The 19,750-nt window shown below is 35.7% G+C and overlaps 2 pseudogenes; both read right to left on the bottom strand.

Moving 5' to 3' along the window:
- The window catches only part of LOC126499110 (radial spoke head protein 4 homolog A-like), a 66,964-nt pseudogene extending 57,621 nt beyond the window's left edge, over positions 1–9,343 (bottom strand).
- Positions 1–19,750, bottom strand: part of LOC126499024 (amine sulfotransferase-like) — a 279,216-nt pseudogene that overhangs the window by 209,315 nt on the left and 50,151 nt on the right.

The following is a 19,750-nucleotide window of genomic DNA, read 5'->3' as shown; positions in this document are numbered from 1 at the left end:
GATGGAGGGGGGAGGACCTTGGACTTTCCACAGTGCAGGGAACCCTGACTGCTCTTCTGACTGCAGAGGGATGGGGAAAGGAGTGGAGGGAGGGGGAGTGGTGTGGGAGGAAGGAGAGGGAAGTGGGAGGCTGGGAAGAGGCAGAAATTAAAAATAAATAAATAAAAATAAAACAAAATAAATAAATAAATAAAATACAACTACCTCATCTTACCTTCTTCATATCTTCATAGCTCAGGAACATAATATTGAAGTCATGTCTATGTTCATACCAGCCTCTTATATGGTCAAACCAACTGCTTCCTACCACTGGGAAGAAAAGTAACAAGTGAGAATGCCAAGCTGTGTGTCTGTGCCTTTTTTCCTGGTTTGGAATTTTTAGAAATAAAATGGAGGCAATTTTGTCTTTTTTCAATATCCAGGAGGCTAACTATATGTTTTTCTTTGGGTTCATCTTCTTATTTAGCTTCTCTAGGATCATGGATTATAGGCTCAATGTCCTTTTTTATGGCTAGAATCCTCTTATGAGTGAGTACATACCATATTCATCTTTTTGGGTATGGGTTACCTGACTCAGGATAGTGTTTTCTATTTCCATCCATTTGCATGCAAAATTCAAGATGTTATTTTTTTAACCACTGAGTAATACTCTAATGCATACATATTTCACACTTTCTTTATTCATTCTTCCATTGAGGCAAAAATTGGAAACTTGGGGGTGGGGTTGGAGTGGAAGTAAGGGAGATGGGGAGAAAAAAGTGAGAAGGGGAGATGGGGAGAGCTTGGGGGAATGGGAGGGTTGGGATGGAGGAAGGGTGGATATGGGAGCAGGGAATTATATATCTTAATTAAGTTAGTCATTTTGAGGTTGGCAAGAGACTTGACTCTAGAGATGTCCCCAGTTGTCCATGTAGATGTCCCCAGCTAGATCCTTGGGCAGCTAAGGAGAGGGAGCCTGAAATGGCCCTATCCTATAGCCATTCTGATGAATATCTTGCATATCACCATAGAACCTTCATCTGGCGATGGATTAAGCTAGAAACAGAGACCTATATTGGAGCAGTGGACTGAGCTCCCAAGGTCCAAATGAGGAGCAGAAGGATAAAGAACATGAGCTACAAAGTCAGGACTGCGAGGGGTACACCCATCCTCTGAGATGGTGGGGCTGATCTAATGGGAGCTCACCAAAGCAAGCTGGACTGGGACTGATGGAGCATGTGATCAAACCGGACTCTCTGAACGTGTTGGACAAAGAGGGCTGACTGAAAAGCCAAGGACAGTACTGCATGGACTGGCTTTGTGGAAACCTAGTCTGTTTGGATGCTCACCTTCCTAGACCTGGATGGAGGGGGGAGGACCTTGGACTTCCCACAGGGCAGGGAACCCTGACTGCTCTTTGGACTGGAGAGGGAGGGGGAGGGGAATAGGGGGAGGGGGAGGGAAATGGGAGGAGGTGGAAATTTTTAAGTAAAAATAAATAATAATAATAATAATAATAATAATAATAATAATAAAAAATGGAGGGCCTGCGATGGATGTCTATATTTCTATTTAAAATGTTTAGTGGTTTGGGAAAACAGTTACCTGACATTCATAGAAACTTGCGTATAAAATGTTACTACAGGAGTAGGAAAGAAGTAATAGAGAAATAAAGGGCCTGAGACTGCATGTGGCTTTAAAACATACTGTTTCTTATTCCTACTGCTCCATAAAGGACACAAGTCTCTGTTTCTCTTCTTGTTCACTGTCTGCAGTGGTACAGAATCTGAATATCATCTTACAAGCAAGTGAAATTCTGATTCCACATGTGATGTGCTGTGAAATAATGAAATAATGCTCTTGTACCCTGTAAAGATTTGTCACTTGTATTGGTTTAATAAAAAACTGATTGGCCAGTATCCAATCAGGAAGTATAGGTGGGGTGACCAGACAAAGAGAATTCTGGGAAGAGGAAATGCAGAGACATTCATCTTCCAGATGAAGCAACATAACAATGCTGCACCCAGAGAGGGTACCAAGTCATGTAGTTAAACATATATAAGAATTATGGGTTGACTTAAGTCGTAAGAGCTAGTTAATAATAAGCCTGATCTAATAGGCCAAACAATTTATTTATAATTAACATAAGCCTCTGTGTTTCTTTGGGACTGAATGACTACAGATCCATGAGGGACAGAAACTTCTTTCTACAGTGATAAGCCTCTTTCTTTAATTAATACATCTATGTAATAGAATGAACAATTCCACAGCTGCAGTATAAAGCCATATACAGGCTCAAGCAAAACGTACAACAACTCTCAGCATTTCCTCTGCCAGAATGGATTATTCTACCTTTGCCACTAGTTGGATGGAATTGATAGAATGTCTGTAAACCAATATACTTCCTGCATGATATACCTTTGTAATCCTGACAATCCTCAAATGGTACATAAAGATAGAAAACAAAGTTGATAGTGCATAGAGTTGATATGCAATTGTCACTAGAGATAAGTTCTTTGTGTTTTGTCTTTTTGTTTTTGTTTTTCTGCTATTGTTTTTCTTGTTTCAGTATTTTTTCTTGTTCCTTTCCAAAAGAAATGTCTCATTTTGTTTCTTTATATTATGTTCTATATATCTGAGAATTTGGCTTACTGGCACCTTTTGTGTAATTCATTTGAGTATGGGTCAATGAATTAATACTTACCTCTTCCGTCTAGGAATGCTTGCATAAATTTTTCCACAGAATTTGAGGCTTCAAGTGAAACAATCAAACTTGAAAAATGAAAGTAGGAGGTCAAAACATCTTTAGGATTTCTGTATATATAAAGAATCTGTAGGAAGAATTATATACTTGTTTTTTTAATCAAATCTTGGATATGCTTATAAGTTTTTAAATACAATTTTATAATATTCAATTGTAATAATAAGCATAATTATTTCTTCTAGTCTTTGAGCTGTACAAAGTCAAATGGTTTTATTTATATTTTGGCATTACAAAGAGTACTGTAATAAACAACCTTTCTCTATGGCATTTCATGTTTAAGAATGTGGTTCAAAAAGAGGTCAAGACCATGATGGGTACACCCACTGAAACAGTCTACCTGAGCTAATGGGAGCTCTAACTCCAGTTGAACATGGAAGGACCAAACATAGGTCCAAACTAGACCCTCTGAATGTGGGTGAGAGTTGCATGGCTGGGGCAGACTGAGGGACCACTGGCAGTATCATCAGGATTTATCCTTACTGCTTGTACTGGCTTTTGGGGAAACTATTTTCTTTGGATAGATACATTGCTCAGCCTAGATATAGTAGGGAGTACCTTGGACCTTCCCCAAAGCAATGTGCCTTATCCTGTCTAATGAGTGGGTGGGGGGATTAGAGTGTAGGGAGCTATGTGGAGGGAAAGGGATGAGCGGAGGAAGGAAGCAGAACTTGGATTGATATGTATAATGAAAAAAGATAGCTTGTTTTCTTTTTTTAAAACAGTAAAAATTAAAATTAAAAAGAATGTAGCTCAATTCTCCAAAAGCATATTATTTGTAATGTTCATAAATATTGAACATAAATTTGTCTTATGTGATCAAAATATATTACATAAATTTTTTAGTTAAAAATTTAAAAGTAAAATTCACTAGCTATGAGGGTCAAATGATGGGTATTATGTGATAGCAGAGGAGATAAATCTGAAAACAAAAAAATAATAATTACATTGATATAACTAGTAATCGATGATATTCAAATAAAAATGAGCTTTTCTTTCATATCTTTCAGAAAAATAATTTTCTGAAATTAAATTCATGTAAACATGAATTAAGAGCATAAGTAGGATAAAAACTCACACATAGAAGCAATAATCTGTGGGTGTCTGTCCACATTAGCACCTGGGTATTTAGTAAAGGAGGAGGAGCTCATGCCAGCTTTGGCTACATGAAATACTCTCATAAGGGAAATAAAGTAAGGGAGTAAGGAAAAGAATAAGAAAGAAAAACCAAAACCCAGAGAACGTATCTCTAGGCTTAAAGCAAGGAAAAAATTCTCAAATGTGAATTAATTTAAAAGAAAAATCAGACAGGCCCCACTGACCCCACCTGCACCAGAAAGAAACAGGTTGGTATCTGATATCTTGGCTGGAAAGTCCTGCTCTCTAGGCCCTAACCCCTACACTTCTGTCAACCACAGAACCCCCAGAAATCAGGCAGCAGCTCTCTCTCCCATCTACCATCCCCTGCTGCAGGACCACTGGATGACCTACACATGAAGGGACAGCAACTCCTGAGCCATAGGCCCAAACTACACCCAGAGGAAGAGGCCAGAATTTCACTTGGATGAAGAGCAACCACCAGAACTACAGAACCCACTTGTACCAATTGGAGGACAAAAATAGGTAGACTGCAGTGTAAGAATACATACAACAACATAAAGAGCAACATGGCATCACCAGAAATGGGTGGTTCTATAACAACATCCCAACACACAGATGAAGCAGAAGAAAATGACCTTAAATATAACTTTATGAAAATGATGAAGGCCCTTAAGAGGAAATGAAAAAAATGGAATAAAAAGAAAAAAAAAACAGTGGAAGAAATCAATAAAACCTTTAAAGACAATCAAGAATGCCATAAAAAAAAACAATCAAACAAGAGAAGGAAATAGTTCAAATAGAGGCAATAAAGAAAATACAAATTGGGGGAGGATTGAACGGGGGAGGGAAGAGGCAGGAAGAAGAGCAGAGAAAAATGTAGAGCTTGATACAAATGAATAAAAAACAACAAACTGAAGAAATTTTGGTTGTAGAAAAACAGGTAAATGAACAGGAACTGTTGATGCAAGCATAACCAATTGAATGAAAGATATGGAAGATAAAATCTCAGGAGTTGAAGATACAATAGAAGAAGTTGATTCATCAGTCAAAAAAAATGTTAAATCCAACAAATTCTTAGCGTGAAACATTTAGGAAATCTGTGACAATATGAAACAACCAAACCTAAAAATAATAGGAATAGAAGGAGAAGAATACCATCTCAAAAGCATAGAAAATATTCAACAAAATCATAGAAAACTTTCCTAACCTTGAGAATGAAATGCCTATGCAGGTACAAAGCATACAGAACACCAAATATATTAGACCCAAAAAATATATTCTTGAAATATATTAATGAAAATACTAAATATACAGAATAAGAAAAAGTATACCAAGACTTTCAAAGGAAAAAAAAAGCCAAGTAACATAAAAAGATAGACCCTAAAGAATTACACCAAACTTCTCAACAAAAATTCTGGAAGCAAGGAGGTCCTCGGCAGATGTTATGCAGACAATAAGAGATCATGGATGCCAGCCCAGACTACGATACCCAGCAAACCTCTCAATCATCATAGATAGACAAAACAAGATATTCCTGACAAAACCAGTTTTAAGCACTACTTAGCCACAAGGCCAGCCCTACAGAAAGTACTAGAAGAAAAACTCCCATCAAAGGAAGCTAGCTGCACCCACAAAGAATACAGCTAACAGGCAACCTCATACCAGCAAGACCCAAAGGGAAGCACACAAACACTACCACCACCACCAAAACCAAATAGGACAGCAATTAAAAATCAATGGTCATTAATATCTCTTAATATAAGTATTCTCAATTCACTTATGAAAAGAGACAGGCTATCAGAATGAATACAAAAACAGGACTCATCAATCTGCTTTATAAAAGAAACACACCTCAAACTCAATGACAGTGATTACCTCAGAGTAAGGGTTAGGAAGGGATATTTCAAGCAAATGGACCAAAGAAACAAATGGGTGTAACTATCCTAATATCTAAGAAAATAGATTTTAAACTAAAATTATTCAAAAGAGATGGAGAAGGACATTTAGCATATGTCAGGCTAATGGGAGTTCAGGGTTTAAGGACTGACAGTTGGGGAACCAGCATGGGACTGAACTAGATCCTCTACATGTGGGTGACAGTTATGTGGCTTGATCTGTTGGAGGGAGCCCTGGCAGTCGCACCAGGACCATCCCAGGTGCCTGAACTTGCTTTTCGGACTTCATTCCCTATAATGGGTTACCTTACTCAGCTTTGATATCAGGGGAGAGGCTTGCTCCTTCATAAGTTAGTAGTCCAGATCTTGTTGATTTCTGAAGGAAGGCCTTACTCCCTCTGAGAAGTGGATGGGGAATGAGAATGGGATAGGTGGAGGACAGGGAAAGAGGATAGAGGGGGAACTGGGGTTGGTATATAAGGATGAAAAGTAATTTTTAAATAAAAATATGAAAAAATAGCAAAAGATCAATCAGTTTGATAACATGGAAATTAAGAATGTTGCTGATGAAAACATACATGAGAAAAGCAATGAGGATGAGCTAAATTAGATTCATTTCTAGAAGGGATAGAAAGAAAACTTAACAGAAGAATGTAATAAAATATTGGGCTATTGATAGACTCTTTTCACACAATCAAAAATAATGATGGCCATTAAACATCCAACATTGGCACTCCCATTATAAGGATGAGGATGCAAATTAACATACATTTGAGACACCTTTTCCTAGCTGTCATGTTGATAAACATCTAAAAGTCTGATATGTCAAGTTACTAGAGAAACATTAATAAGTCATCTTTTACACATTTCTGCAAAAAATGACAAATCCCTTTCTTCAGAATTACTGCACCACCTTTGTGGGTGGAGTACTCTGGTCACTGTGGCTCTGCAGCTCTATTCATGGGTGTGGGTTCTAGGGAAGCTGCTGAGAGGGTACCAGGAGACACACTCAAGAATGTTCATAGCAGCTGCATCCCAGTGGCAAAACACTGGAATAGCCTAATTATTCAGTATTTAGAGAAGGCATTTCATGGGTACAGTAAGTCACTAAACTCTATGACATACTTTGACTTTTTTGTTCTTGAAAACTTTTGGCACCAAATAATACGGGAGGTGGGTAGAAAAGATACGAGGTGATGGCATCTTGACAAAGTCCAAATTATGAATATTGTACTCAAAGAATGGTGCTCTGTCTACTGTTTGGATGTTTTCAGTGTTGTTCCTGTGTCCCTCAAAATAAATCAGGCTGAGGATCTGTTGTGTCCAGACGGTACCTGTAAGAACAAATAACAACCCCGTTTTCAGTGCTGAAGAAGGTTTTAATAATGAATACTAACACTAATGTCATCCAGTTTACAAATAATTTGGGGCTTCTTTCCTTTAGCACTCAAGGCAGGCTTGGATGTACCCCTTTTTCATTCCCCATTGTCTGTATCAAACACTCAAGTCAGTAAGTTTGTACTCTATAACTCTGTTCCTTTCTCACTTACAAAGATGTGCTGATTGGTAATGATAATCCAGATGATTCTTGTGGTGTCTGTATGTTCTATGCTATGATGTTTATGGGCAATTCGGATACATTTCTGAAACTACTTCATTATTTGCTTATACTTTATAACTGTGAAAAAACTAATAGAATTAAATATTTCTATTTTCTATTCCTTATCTTTCTTTGTACTCTCAAATACTTCTTACTATATTCCCAGTAATTGATCGTAGCATACATGTAGAAAGAGGAAACCAAAGATTTCAGTGTTATTGACATTTGGTCTCTGGACTATTAGATCAAATCATACAGTGGAATTATTTGGGAAATAAGTGCAAAATTCCAATTCTATTCCCTTTCAGAGTTGATCCCACGTGATCAAACACTGTCATGCTTAGGTTTAGCCTTAATTATTAATGGCTAACCCAGATAATTCATTGGTGGCAGTGTAGATTTGATAAATCCTTAATTATTAATGGCTATTCCAGATACTTCATTGGTACTAGTTTAGATTTGATTAACTAGCCACTATTCCCAGTGAGGATTGATGGTGCACTACATAAGCAGAGCCTTAAATTTTGAAAGAGCTGATCATGCCAAAACATCCCAGAATCCAGGGCTTATGACAGTAAATGTGTCGGTATCCTGTGTGGCACAATATAAACATTCATTGCCTATTTCAGTCTTCCTGAGGACTTCTAAAAGCACCCAGTGTGTCTACTGTGACTGAATTATTTAGTTATTATCTACAGTGAACCACTAACTGCCTCACAGGACCCTTCATTCTGTACCACATTAAACATTACAAAGATGGAAGCAAAGTATGATTTGATATGAACAAAGAAATATTTTTGCAAAGCATCTTTATTTACTGAAATCGTCAAATAGAGACATAAAATCTTGGTGTTATTGTACATGGACATTGAGGGTGGGGTGTGGATGTGAAATCTTCACACCTATTGCTTTACTATGTAGTCTATGTTAACCACTGCAAAAACTTATACCAATACTTGTAAGTTTCATCTTCTGCTGAGGTAGAAGTACCTTTACAAAAGGAACTTCAGTTTATCTTCATGTCCAACAGAAAACAGGAGTTAAATGATAGTGCCTGCGTTTGCTTGTCCTGATTAGCTTCAGAAACCTTAAGACTTCTAGGCTTCCGGGAAGACTCACTGTTTTAATAAGATGGTTTTGTTTTGAGAATTTTATGTACATTACAGCTGTCCTAGAAATTTTGTGAACAGAATTGCATGTTTTTGAAATTTAATCCTCTTTGCATAATAAAACATGTATCTTTTGCAGAAATAGCTTTTGATGATCTCAGACCTGTTCAACAGGTTAAAGCATCTTGTCATCATTTACCAAAAAGCTGCTGCTGGCTTCATATTTGATTCCCACCCCCCAGCATTTTTCCACAATAAATTACAATATATACATGGCAAGTGTTTTTACCCATAGAGACTTGAGTTTTATTTATGCTTTGAACATATGTTGTTCTAAATTGTAGGTTGCTATGATTACAGATACTGTTGTCTGATGGGATTTAGGATGTTCATGGAGACAATTCATTGGACTTGTATGAGGGGTTATCTAGATTAAGTTCATCAAGTTGGACTGCAGATGGAAGTTGACAAGAAACCTTCACCTGCCATTGGGAATTCGTCAACATGATGATGTATTCTGGTGTACAAGTGACAAAAGAAACTAATACTGTTGAAATGACAGTGGGTAAAAAGAATATTTATGCACTTATTATCAAACCAAAATATGGGAGGTGATAGTGCATAGTTTTAATCCCAAAACATGGGAGACAGAGGCAGGCAGATCTAGATGAGTTCAAGGCCAAACTTGTCTACAAGAGCTAGTTCCAGGACAGGCTCCAAAGTGACAGAGAAAGCCTGTCTCAAAACATAAATAAATAAATAAATAAATAAATAAATAACAACAACAACAACAACAACAAAACAAAGACAAATACCATATGGCCTATTTATTCCACTCACCAGATTTTGGATATGTGACTATGAAGACATCATCATCTCTAATTTCCTGATCATCCATGTTTTCCACTATGTTCATTTTAACTAGAGACAGGTGAAAGTTATAGCCTCTGAAGTTAAGTAAATATTCATCTTGATTGTCCATAGTGATTTACCTAGAAGAAAAATTATAAAATTTTCTTTACTATGAAGGTATTTTCCAATAGTAAGTGATCGACATATTCCAAGCACACTGTAATATCCATCACATATTAATATTTACTATAATGAGCTATTACATATGCTAGTTTATTTAAATTTATAAAAATTTTATGTTACTATATTTTTATTATCACTGTATAAAATATGAAGAAACAAACATAGCAGGAAGTTAGAAAGATTTTTTTCCATAATTCCAAATGGGAAAGGTGATATTAATTCTAAACATACAGACGAGGAAATTAGGGTACAGAGAATGCAGCCAACTTATTCAATGATGTCCTGCTCGTCAACTTAGAAAGAAGATAGCAAACAACTGAGGCAGAGTAGATGTTTGTAACTAAAGAGATTATTTGTATAATAAAGTTTTATTCCTTATTTAGGGCCTGTATTATACAGGTCCATATTTCTACATTTTATGGCAGCCATAATTCTGAGCAACCTTCAGGGCACAAACAAAAAAAGGGCTGAATAATGGACACATTACACTATCTTATTGACCATGGACTTCTCCAATTTTTGTCATTAAAAAGAAATCAAGAAAGTGAAACTTTTTCAGGATTTAAGGGAGGTTAATGCAACCATGCAGCTGATAGCAGCATTACAACCAGGACTGCCTTATCCTACAATGATACCAAAAGGCACCCATTAAATTATTTTAGACATAAAAAATTATTTCTATACCACCCCTTTATCACCACAAGATTGCCAAAGATTTGCCTTGGATATCCCCTCATTTAATTTCAGAGAGGCATAGAAGAGATATCAATGGAGCATCTTAATTCAGGGTATAGCAAACAGTGCCACTTTATGCCAGAAGTTTGTAGCTCAGGTTAGAGATCAATTTCCACTGATTTTTGTCATCCATTATATGGATGACATTATATGGATGAAGGAGTTTTACTTGAGACATATGAACTATTACAACAGAGCCTTAGTCTTCAAGGCTTACTTATTTCCAGAGAAAGTGCAGAAGCACCCACCTTTCAGTATTAAGGTCATATGCTTTCCCCCAAAATATAAGCCTCAAAAATTAGAAATATAGAAGGATAGTTTAAAGACACTAAATGACTTTCAAAAGTTGTTAGAAAATATCTAATGGCTTTGATCTTATCTAAGGTATCCTATGGGAGACCTGTATACTCTAAGTGAAATCCTTAAAGGGGATAGTAATTCAAATTTCAGCAGATAGCTTTCAGCAGCTGCCGGACAGGTTCTCTCTCTGGTAGAGCAGGCTATACAGAACAACTCATACATTATATTGATTACAGCCAAACATGGCAGGCATGCATTTTTCTCACAAAACTAGATCCCACAGTGGTTTTATGACAAAACAAGACACTCTTATGGATGCACCTTCATGTATCATCACAAAATCTTTAATTTGAATCATTAGCATGTTAGCACAGAAGAACAGGATAGAATCTAAGAAATATTTTGGTAAGGAACCAGTTGTAATCAATGTTCCTTATACTAAACAATAAATTGAGTCGTTATTTCAAAATATTGATTCTTGAGCAATTGCATTTGCTCAAATTCAAGGCCAGATTAATAATGTTTTCCCAACTGACCATTGCTGCAGTTTACCCAACTGCATTCATTCCTTTTTCCTAAAGTAGTAGCAAAAGATCTTACAAAGGATGCTTTGTTAATTTTCACTGATGGCTCGTATGTGACTAAAAATAAATGACATGCAGTGCAGACAGAACTAACTTCAGCTCAAATAGTCAAGCTGTGATCTATGGCTTTTGTGTTTCAAAATTTTGCAAATGAAGTGTTTAATTTATATACTGACAGTCATTACATTTAAAATGCTCTTCAGGTTCTAGAGACTGTCTCTCATATTGGGACTAGCAATCAACAAGTTAAGATGCTCTTCCGGTAGATTTAAGAAGCCAAACAACATTGAAAGTTACCATGTTTTTGGGACATATCACAGCAAACTCGAATCTTCCTGGACCATTAGCTGTAGGTAATACTTTAGCTGACAAGCTTACAAAAATAATTGTTCTATCACAGGTTGAGCTTGCTCAGTAGTTGCATGTTTTGTACCATTAAAATAGCTTAAGTTTAAGAAAGCAACTTAAATTAAAGTGAAACTGCTTGCCTAATTGTTAAGCAAAGTGAGATATGACCACAGTACTTACCTGTACCTCATTTGGGGGTAATCCTCAAGGACTGCTTCCATATCATATATGGCAAATAAATGTTACCCATGTAACAGAATTTGGAAAATTGAGATATGTGCATGTAACAATTGATATATATTCAGGATTCTTGATGCTCACTGCACAAACTGGGGAATTCACTAAGTATGCAATAACTCATTGCTTAAAATGTTTCCCATGCATGGGAGCACAAATCATGATAAAGATGGACAATGGGTCTGGATACGTTAGTAGAGCATTTGAACAATTTTGTACCCAGTACATAAGACCAATATTCCTTATAATTCTAAAGAACAAGGAATTGTAGAGCATGATCATAGCTTCTTGAAAACAACTTCAAAAGATAAAAGCATGAGAATTGTATTCTCAAAGTCACATAATGCTTTAAATCATTCACTGTTTACTCTAACTTTCTTGAATATGGATGTTCATGAGTGATCAGCAGCAAAAAGATTGTAGCATAATAGTACAAAGACCACCATTGCTAAATCAAGGTGGAAAGATCCTTGTACTGGAAAATGGAAAGGACCAGACCCTATATTAATATGTGGTTGAGGGCATGTCTGTGTTTTTTCCCAAGATGAAGATTCTGTGAGATGGCTTCCACAATAACTGCTTTGATGTGTCCAACAGAAGGACACATAACCTGATGACATCATAGCTGAAAAAGCCCTAGCAGGAGAGTTGTAGTGAAAGAAGATGGAGAAAAAACCCATGGTCTAGCCTTCCCTACCCCCAACAGAGACCATGGATGCAAGCCAAGATTACTATATCCAGCAAAGCTTTCTTTTACAATTGATGGAGAAACAAGATATTCCATGACAAAAACAGATTTAAAAAATATGTATCCACAAACCCATCCTTAAAGAAAGTACTAGAAGGAAAAGCTAAACCCAAGGAAGCTACCTACAACCCCAATAACACAGACTTCTGATAATGCTCAACCAACACAACCCAAAGAAGGGAAACACACAAACACACCCACCAAAAAATAATTGGAGTTAACAACCACTGGTCATTAACATCGCTTAATATCAATCGACTCAATTCACCTATAAAAAGACACAGGCTAAGAGAATGGATACAAAAACAGGATCCAGCCTTCTGCTGTATACAAGAAATACACCTCAACCTCAAAGACAGATACTACCTCAGAGTAAAGGGTTATGAGAAGTATTTCCAATCAAATGGACATAACAAACAAGGGAATGTGGCTATCCTAATATCTAACAAAATTGATTTCAAACTAAAATCAATCAGAAGAGATGGAGAAGGACACATTATACTCATAACAGGAGCAATTCATCAAGATGAAGTCTCACTCATGAATATTTATGCCCCTAATACAAGAGCATTCATGTATGAAAAGGAAACATTACTAAAACTTAAATTGCACACCAAGCCCCACACACTAATAGTAGGAGACTTCAACACTTCTCACTTTCCAATGGACAGATCAACCAGATAGAAGATTAACAGAAAAAATAAAAACTAACAGATGTTCAAATGGACTTAACAGACATCTATATAATATTCCACCCAAACAGAAAAGAATATACTTTCTTCTAGCACCTCATGAAACCTTCTCTAAAATTGATCACATCCTCAATAACAAAGCAAGCATCAACAAATACAAAAAAAAATAATGGAGTAACCACCTGTGTCTTATCGAGTCAGCATGAAGTAAAGTTAGAATTTAACAACAATACTACCCTCAGAAAATCCAAAAACTCATGAAATCTGAACAGTCAACTACTGAACCACCCCTGGGTCAAGGAATAAATAAAGAAAAAAATTATTCTTCCTTGAATTCAATGAAAAATGAAGACACAACATATCTAAACCTATGGGACACTATGAAAGCAGTGCTAAGAGGAACGTTCATAGCATTAAGTGCCCACATAAAGAAAACAAAGAAAGTTCACATTAGCACATTAACAGCACACATGAAAGCTCTAGAAAAAGAAGCAGACTCACTCATGAGGAGTAAACGACTGGAAATAATCAAACTGAGGGATGAAATCAACAAAATAGAAACACAGAAAACAATTCAAAGAATCAATGAAACAAAGAGCTGTTTCTTTGAGAAAAACAACAAGATTTATAAACCCATATCCAAACTAATCAAAAGACAGAGAGGGAACATCCAAATTAAAAAAAAGTCAGAAATGAAATGGCGATATAATAACAGATACTGAGAAAATTCAGAGAATGATTAGGCCTTACTACAAAAGCCTGTACTCTACAAAATTGGAAAATGTAAAAGAAGTGGACAATTCTTTATATATCCTATACCAAATTAAATCAAGACCAGGTGATCAATCTAAATAGACCTGTAAGTCAAGAGAAAATTTAAGTTGTCATAAAAAAAAAAAAAACTCCCAACCTGAAAAAGCCCAGGGCCAGATGGTTTTAGTGCAGTATTCTACTAGAACTTCCAAGAAGAGTTAATACCTATATTACTCAATGTGTTCCACATAATAGAAGCAGAAGGATCATTGCCAAAGTCTTTTCATGAAGCTACAGTATCCCCAATGCCAAAACCGCACAAAGACTCAACCAATAAAGAGAATTACAGACAAATCTCACTCATGAATATGGTTGCAAAAATTCTCAATAAAATACTGGCAGACCAAATCCAAGAAGACATCAAAAGTTATCCATTATGATCAAGTAGGCTTCATGCCAGAGATGCAGGGCTGGTTCAATATATGAAAATCTATCAATGTAATTCATCATATAAATAAATTGAAGAAAATACCATATGGTCATTACATTAAATGCTGAAAAAAATTGACAAAATTCAAAACCCCTACACGATAAGGTATTGGAGAGATTAAGGATATACAGATCATACCTAAATATAATAAAAGTAATATATAGCAAGCTGACAGCTAGCATCAAATTAAATGGAGAGAAATTCAAAGTGATTCCATTAAGATCAGGAACAAGACAAGACTGTCCACTCTCTCCATATCTCTTCAACATAGTGCTTGAAGTTCTAGCAATAGCAATAATGCAACATAAGGATATCAAGTGGATGCAAATTAGAAAGGAAGAAGTGAAATTTTCATTATGTGCAGATGATATGAGAGTGTATATAAGTGACCCCCAAAACTCCACCAGAGAACTTTCTATGGCTGATAAAAAAAAAACTTCAGTAATGTGGCAGGATACAAGATCAACTCAAAAAAATCAGTAGCCCTCCTAAATACAAAGGATAAAGAACCTGAGAGGGAAGTCAGAGAAACATCACCCTTCACATTAGCCATAAAGAGCATAAAGTATCTTGGGGTAACACTAAAAAGGAAGTGAAAGAACTATTTGATAAGAACTTTAAATCTTTGAAAAAAGAAATTGAAGAAGATACCAGAAAATGGAACTGTCTCCCATGCTCTTGGATAAGAAGGATCAACAGAGTAATGAAGGCAATCCTACCAAAAGCAATCTATAGATTCAATGCAGTCCACATCATAATACCAACACAATTCATTACAGACCTTGAAAGAACAACAATCAACTTCATATTTAAAAACAATAAGCCCAGGAGAGCCAAAATAATCTTATGCAGTAAAAGAACTTCTGTAGGCATTACCATCCCTGATATCAAAACATATTACAGAGCTGCAGTAATGAAAACAGCTTGGTATTGGCATAAAAACAGAGATGTTCACCAATGAAATTAAATCAAAGAACCAGATAGTAATCCACACACCTATGAACATCTGATTTTTTCACAAAGAAACTAAAATTATACAATGGAAAAAAGAAAGCATCTTCAACAAATGGTGCTGGCATAATTGGATGTCAACCTGTAGAAGAATAAAAATAGATCCATATCTATCACTCATAATACTCAAGTCCAAATGGATTAAAGAGCTCAATATAAACTGACCACACTGAACCTAATAGAGGAGAAAGTGGGAAGTGGCCTTCAGTGCATCGACACAAGAGACCACTTTCTAAATACAACCCCAGTACCACAGACAATAAGAGCAACAATTAATAAATGGGACCTCCTGAAACTGATGCAGCCAATAAAGAAACAAAAGAATAAAAACAAAATGATTATTTGAACTATCTATATTCTTGGTAATAGTGACAGAGAGTTCTTACTATATATTCACAAGAATATATCAGCTATTTATTGCTGCACTGTTCACAAGTATTAGAAAAGTGACAGAATCAGTTGATGTAAATTTAATTTGAATTTCTAAGGTTATTGACAAAGAGAGAAATTAATAACACTTTAATGTTCAAGATTTATTTTTTATATTTGTTTTATACTTTTTTGTACTTTAACCTTGGAAACTGTTTATTTTCCTTATTAATTTAAACAGTCTTCATACACATGGCCAATGAGATGTTGGTAAAAAGTCTTTCATGCATTGGCCTGGTGGTGTGAGTTGGATTCCCGAAATCTGTGTATAGGTAGGAGAGAACCAATTTTACAAAGTAGTCCTATGATTTCTATATGACAAATTGGTGTGGGACATTTGCCTGAGAAAACTACGTGAATGTGGGTTTAAGTCAATAGACAGTCTTTATTAGCAGGCTGGTGACTACACTGTGTGCTTGGGATCTCAGTGTAGCACTGTCCCTTTCTCAGGCTGAGCTTTGAAGCAAAAAAAAAAAAAAACCATGTGCTAGGTTGACATACTTCAGTTACCATGAATATTTAGCCAGAAGTAGAACTATAGAAGTCAAAAAGCAAGGTTAGCACAGAGTCTTTCCCAGAACTATTGACTTTGATTGATTAGGTCTTTAATTTCATTTTGGCAGGTGGTACTGTCTACATGTGGATTTTTATGTTCTGAATGGTACTTCCATCATGGAGTCAGTTGTGCTAAGGTCTCAGGACCTACTTTACTCTGGGACTCTGTTACACAGTGTCCTGCACACCTACACACACACACAACACATATCATATGTACATAATACTAAATTTAAATTTCGAATTAAATTCATAATGATTATAAATATTTATGTATGACATCTATTAACTTTTCTGAGCCTCTTACATCTTTATAATATTTCACACTTTACTAAAATTCTCATGAGTGTAAGAAGGAACTTGTTTCTCTATTCTCTACCCATTTGACAGACAAAAAAACAATCCATTTCAAATGGTACTGTGAAATTATCTGAAATAATTCATACTGTTGAACTTGACATTCACAGGCTCCAGTTCTTTATGATGAACAATCTTATTTCTATGGCACAAAGCATCCTTAAATGCTTGGTACAGGTTTCAAAGCCTAGTAAAATTAACTAAGTCATGTACTAAGGTTAATCAGGGCCAGAGAAACCCCTTTAGTGACTTTTTACAATGATTTACTGACTAAGGCTGTACAAATAGGTGTAACAGACCAAGATGCTAGATGAGTACTTTTTGAATCTCTGGCCTTTGAAAGTGTCAACTTAGAATGCATAAAGATACTTGGGCCATTAAAGGCAAGATCGGCACCAATGGATGAATTGATCCTGAACAATGAACATTAAGATTTTTTACTATAATACTAAACCTTGGATAGGAGAAGTAATTTCCAAAGTCATGAGAAGACATTAAAATGCCAAATGTTTTAATTGTGATAGAATAGGACATCTGAGAAGAAGAGTATAGACAACGAATCCCTAGAAATAATGTCTCCTCTGGAAATGGCAAAAATAAAAGATATCAACATCCTGGTTTGTATAAAAGGTGTGGTAAATGCCAACATTGGGCCAGTGAATGAAAAACAACAAAAAAATAGACAAGACAACCTGATACCAACAGGAAAATCCTTGGGGACACCTCTAGAAGGCCACCAAATCTAAAGTGGTCCAGTCATTTCCAGTAACTGTGGAGGACATGTCTCACCAGGAAAATTAAAAAAAAAGAACCTTCTGTAAATAAAAAAAAACTATATTGTTCTTGAGAAAGAGAAAAGACAGCTCTCATCCACAGAGGTGACAAGCAAGCAGGTGATAAGAAAATCTCATAAGTGTAGGGGAAAGGTTCTGTTCTTGTCTTTGCAGGAAAATACTCATCTTCAAAAAAAATCAAGAGACCCTGGACATATAGATGTCTAAAAAGGAAAATATAATTTTCCAGAGAAGATCACCAAACAAAGAGAATTATGACTTATGAGTACAGGTCATCTGAAGGTAAGAATCTCTGAACATAAACAAGAATAATAGTCATGACTCACTTAAAAATCAAAGATGGCCTTGCAGTTAGACAATGGCTCTTTCTTTCTCTAAATCAAAGTATGTTGTTAAATGAAAAATTTAGAGTGTCTCATGTCAGGAGATACCTGGTATGGGACATAAAGAAAAAAAAATAGGAATTTATTCCTATTTTTAGTAACTTTTTGTCTATATTGTACCTTTCATTGAATATATGTCTATATAAATCATGTTTAAGTTTTCCACAATGAAACAAGTCTTTTCCTGCAGTAATCTTTGAAGTTTCTAGGAAGAAGATTGGGCTCCAAAACAATGACTCCTCCTGGATAAAATGATGTCATTATGCAGATAGCACTACTATAAGTCTGTTTTGGTGGGGGGGGGGGCGGTACCAACTGCAGAAATGGTATACCTTCTCACAACGTTCTGGCCAGAATTTCAAACAGGAACCTCAGAGTAACCCTACCAAATACTCAGAGACTATTTGCAATTATACCAGATAGTAATTTTGAAATTTAACCATTATTTTACTTTCACATAATCCCATAGAAAGAACATCACCCCCATTGCAACTGCAATTAATTCTATAAGATGATATCCCCTCTTCCTACAAAGTTTGTCCTCAGGGTTAGGGACATCAATTGTGGTTGATTATAATTAATACAGGGTTGGGGCTGGAAGAAATTATGTAGGCTTAGGGATCTCTTTGAAAAAATGGGGAAATTGAATGGGATAATAGATTATTATGAGCTTACTCACACTAATAATCACAGTTCATATTATTTATAGGCAATGTACATTGGCACAGATTCTTGTTTATTGATATAAACTTAAATTATGTTGAATATGTTCCTATTTTCATCTACAATATTTGGATATTTAGGCAAAGTTATTTTGTCATATTCTATGCATGCATGCTTCTACCTCTGCTTAAGACATTTTGCATATTGATACAATCTTAGGCTATATTTATTTATACTGCAAAATAAATTTCTGCCTCTGATCAAGATACTTATACATTGTTTACATTTTGAGGTCATTTGTTGCACAGTCATTTGAGATTGTTTAATATTCTAATATGAAGTCATAGTCTTTAAGATATATAGGTATTAAGAATTAAAGGTCAATAGTCATCCATGTTTGTCATACTTATAGTTAAAGTAATCAGGTTCTTTAGATACATAGAGATCATATTCTGAATAGATAATCATCAACCACTTCAACGAGCCATAAAATATGGCATTAAAATAACTTAGCATTCTGTTGATGTAAGGCATGATTACTTCTGGCAGCATCGATCTATTCCTGAGAGAATGTTGAGCACCGAAGACACTCTATTGTAGCTTGTTTTCTTCTTGGCAAAACTGGCCTTTGGGAAAGGAACTGACTATGCAGCTACCACTGACAAAATGCATGGTGTCTTGAAGGACAAGCAGGATACCAGAGAAAAGACTATCAAATCCTGCCAAGACAAGGAAAGATGGTTCAAAAACATTCATGCCTCTGAAAATGGTCTGTCAATTGCTCTATCCTCAGCCAAAGTTGGTTGTTTCACAGTGTTGATGCGGAAATTTTAGCTGGTAAACCACAGCCATGTGACATTACATAGATTAATAGAAATGGATTAAATTAATATGTAAGAGTTAGTCAATAAGAAGGTAGAGGTAATAGTCCAAGCAGTGATTTAATTAATAAATTTCTGTGTGATTATTTTAGTTCTAAGCTAGCCGGATGTCGGGGACAAACAAGCGGACACTCCTCCAACAATTTGTTCTGCTAATGTGGTGGACTAAATCTATGTAAATCCTAAAAGAACTTGAAAAGGAACTCTAGACACACAAAAATAAAGTTTAGCCTCATTTATTTTTCACCTGTCAGCCTGCCACAGCTCTTTTAAGAGATGATTTCCTGATTCAACCGTAGCAAAAAAAAAA

This window comes from Alexandromys fortis, unplaced genomic scaffold, assembly GCF_014885135.2.
Source record: "Alexandromys fortis isolate MF-2015 unplaced genomic scaffold, M_Fortis_MF-2015_v1.1 scaffold_14, whole genome shotgun sequence".
In the NCBI taxonomy this organism is placed as follows: domain Eukaryota; kingdom Metazoa; phylum Chordata; class Mammalia; order Rodentia; family Cricetidae; genus Alexandromys; species Alexandromys fortis.
Note: the sequence above shows the minus strand (reverse complement) of the source record. Positions and strands in the feature narration are given on the sequence as shown.